We start from the raw sequence: 3,975 nt of genomic DNA, 5'->3' as shown, positions 1-3,975 counted from the left end.
ATTTACTTTTTGTTTTGTTTTTATTTTGTTATTGTTTAGTAGGTTAAAATTTTTATATAATATTTGTTATTGTTTTTATATATTTGCACGAGAACTAATCATTTATGTTGATTTAAGGTACATTTGCATGAGATGTTGTTATATATATGTATTATACAATTTATATCATTGAAATTCATTATGCTCTACGTTGTATTTTGCATGTAATGACAATGCATGTATATATATGTTATCTATGACCATACATAAAATGATAATGTATATTGTGTAATTTATACCATTATTTATCATCCTTTATATTATATATGCATAGAATGTTAAAGTAAGTATTATGTAGGTTAATTTATATTGATTCTTACTAATGTATTAAACACATCATTATTTTCAAAAATCATATCTCTTTTAATTCAAAAGGATTTTTTTAAAAAATGAGGCAATATTTTGATATTAGAAATTCGGAAAGTAATGCCCTAACATGCTGGGTTGTGATTTCCCATTTGTTTAAATGCCTAAAAATATCCTTTTAAACGAGTTTCACAAATTATAAGATGATTTCGGTTGCAAAAGTTTAAATATATCATGTCCAATCATGTTGGATGTGGTGTTTGTACTCTTTTAAAATGAAGAAATCTTGATTTCTTTTTTTCAAATTATTATGGTTTTTTTAAAAAAAAAGATCTTATTTCTAAATTCTTTCAAACTTTTGACATCAAAGACAGAAAGTTATTCAATTTGGTACCAATTTTTGGGCGTTACGAGGGTGCTAACCCTTCCTCGTACGTAATCGACTCCCGAACCCGTTTTCTTGATTTCGTAGATCAAAACAGATGATTTCAAACAAAAAGTGGTTTGAAGGTGGTTCAATCACACTTAAACTGATTGGTGGTGACTCCCTATTTTCGTTTTTTTAAAAGTCGAACTTCGTTTTTCAAAGCCCTTTTTAAAAGGGTTTCGACAAAGATCATTAACATTTTTCTATTAAATTTTTTATGTGAAAATTTGAAATTTTAAAAACTTAATTTCAACAAATAAACAAAAACTTATGATTATTTTGGCACAGAAGAAATACATTGCCGTTTAATTAAGCTAGAAATGAACAAAATAGACAAAAAGCACAGCTGGTTATGAACCTTATTCAACCACTACAAACAAATTCACACTTCTTTATCATTACAAAATAGCTCTTCCTCAAGAAATGATTAGGCTTAAACAAAAGTTTGTACAGACCTTCACCCTTGATACCAAAAAAAGGAACAACACTCCTGTACAAGAGGTGAAGGGAACTAATTAACCAGCTGAACCCAATAACTACTCCATCACCATCACTAATACAAACCCTAAAACTTCATTACGATTTCGGTATTGAGATTAAACGGACCCACTAAACTGGACACAATTAAAGAGGAAGCCAATATAAAAGATTACTAGGAGAAAGAAGAATTTTGGCTTGGTAATGTTTAGCCACCTGGAAACATAAAACGTTGTCAGATGTGCTCCAAGGAAAGCTAGCAACAGTGAGAATAAATCCTTAAAAAAGGAGGCTACATCATATAATAAGTGTGCCTTTTTTCTGGAAAACTCATATGAGGAAAGATCAAATAAATCCCTGTATGAACACCCAAAGAAGGTAAGTGTTAGGAGAATCAACGAAGAGAATGAATGAGATGGTAGGAGAAGTGCTATTAAAAAAATGCTACCCCAAAGGTGAACGTGTTCCAAAACCAAAACGAGGAGTATTCAAATGTCCAATCATATTTTTTGGAAACGTACGTTGCGGAGGGACTGGGTATGGGTGCAGTATTGATGTCGGTTTTATGCGAAACTGTGTGGAAATTGAGAGGCTGATCTTGACTTAAAGAGACTTTGGTATTTCAGGGATGGACATGGACTGCCATCGTGCATGCTTCGTAAGTGGTTGTTATAATTAGCACTGTCTGACTGTCACTACTAGAAATGTGTTACGCATCTCATATGGGATGCCTTTCTTTCCTCGATCTGCTTTTGTTGCCCATTTTTGAGACCGTGACATCTTTTTTTTTCAAAAATTCAATGTGGGATGAAGAGATGGAGGTATTGGGAAGCGAGGAAGAGCAACCACTCAAACCTCCTGCTTTGCTTAGCATATCTATAATCTTATCCGCTTGCCTTTCATTGCATGGGTATTGTGATTGGATATCTAGTGATGTCAATCCCTCCAAATTTTAGGCATTGATTTGGTCTGGCCGCATGTGTTCCAACAAGACTTCTACCACCTGTTAATTAGAATATTCATATATAAATAACCCTTTTATCATACTTATATACATATCAATAATTGACTTGATTAGGAAAATTAGCATATACCCGAGCTCTGTTTCTGATAGCTGCAATGTGTAGCACGGTGTTGCCATCAATGTCTGCCCAACTCAGTAGTTCATTCTCCCAACGTTGGGCAGGCTCATGCAGCTTCTCTTAAGCCACCCCACCAAGACTTGGAAAGCTTCAAACATGTCGTTTTTCACATCAAGATGGAATATTGTCTCATCTCGAACAGTCACATCTGCAATAGCCTCTGGACAAACCTTAAGTAACTTGATCAAAAGATCAACATTTCCAGTTTGAAAACTTAACAGTTTTGCATAAATGTTATATAGTTTAGCTAAATCAAGCTCTAATGATCTTAAAAATATAAAATTTATAAGAAAAAAAAACTCCGGCCACCTAAGGCAGCTGTCCCCGTCGCCGGTGACCGGTAGCGGCAGCAGAGGTTTGCCGGACCCCTTGGCCGGACAATGAGAGGACTTTAGAGAAAAAAAAAAAGAAGGAATTTTTTTTTTAGGGTGGATACAAATGATTTTTTTTTAAAGTTTATATAACCCTATAAAATGGCATCGTTTTGGGCTTAACTTTCAGACGCCAAAACTGCGTCATTTTAAAACTTGACCCCACCAACCCGACCTGGGTCCCCTAGGATCCACATGTTTTCGTGGGAAGGGTCTAATTGCTACCCTGGTCCTTCTGCTTTTATCTTTTCTTGCAATTTTGCCCTATGTTATTTTCATTTTGTTTTATTTTTACCGCTTTATTTTATTTTCTTATTATTTAGTCCCCCGACCTAGCATTGACTTTCCAAAGGAACGGTGTGTTTAACGGGGTTGGGAATAATTTCCCATTTTGTCCCTATTCCTTTTCGCAGGTTCTATTTTGGTCCTTTACTTTGCCTTATTAATTAATTAATTAATTTTATTATAATTTATGATTTTAATTTCATTTAAATTCCAATTCAATCATTCATTTATTTAATTTCACCCTTTTATGAACTATTTTATTTGTTTGTTTATTATTTCTTTACCTATTTTAATACTTAAAATTTATGTTATTTATATTTCCTTTTTATTGTGCATTTTTGCCCTTATTATTATTATTATTATTTCATTATTCACATTATAGTAATCACGACATGGTATCACTGTTATTACCATAAATTGATGTTTTTACTTTCATTATATTTGCATTATTATTACTCACTAGCATGACACTTTTATTTTACATTTTATTTGTTTTCTCTTTATTCATTTATTTATTATCCTAATATCATCTTATTTTACCCATCACTGTTTTGCTTCATTTTGATTAATTGCCATGTCATCATGTTAAAATATATTTATTCATTTTACATTATGCCTAAATAAATTAAATGTATATCGTTTTAAAAAGTTACCTTTGTTTTGTCTAATGTATAGAAAATACTTAAAACTGAGGCAATGTTCATTATTTTTGGAATCCGAGGAGCTGTGCTTCTAACTTATGGAGTATGCATTCTTCCGAAAACCAAAGTAATTGAATATCCTATATGCAATAACAAGAAGCAAGATTTAGGTAACGATCAAATGACGATTATTCTGGTTTTCGAGAATTAGAGGCATTGTGTCCTAACTCACCGGGCATATCTTTCTTCTTGATTAACTCGAAATAAATAGATTAAACAAGTAGATA

General features: G+C 32.3%; 1 long non-coding RNA gene across 1 annotated transcript; it reads right to left on the bottom strand.

Moving 5' to 3' along the window:
• Positions 1-1,584: 1,584 nt before the first annotated feature.
• Positions 1,585-2,819, bottom strand: LOC128282276 (uncharacterized). Its single transcript, XR_008272497.1, has 3 exons — positions 2,344-2,819; positions 1,771-2,252; positions 1,585-1,606 (listed from the first exon to the last, which is right to left on the bottom strand). It is a non-coding gene; the product is annotated as an uncharacterized LOC128282276 (long non-coding RNA).
• Positions 2,820-3,975: the final 1,156 nt, after the last annotated feature.

The sequence above is a fragment of the Gossypium arboreum genome, chromosome 10, assembly GCF_025698485.1.
Source record: "Gossypium arboreum isolate Shixiya-1 chromosome 10, ASM2569848v2, whole genome shotgun sequence".
Taxonomy (NCBI): Eukaryota; Viridiplantae; Streptophyta; class Magnoliopsida; order Malvales; family Malvaceae; genus Gossypium; species Gossypium arboreum.
The sequence above is the reverse complement of the archived record's forward strand: the minus strand, read 5'-3'. Positions and strand labels throughout refer to the sequence as shown.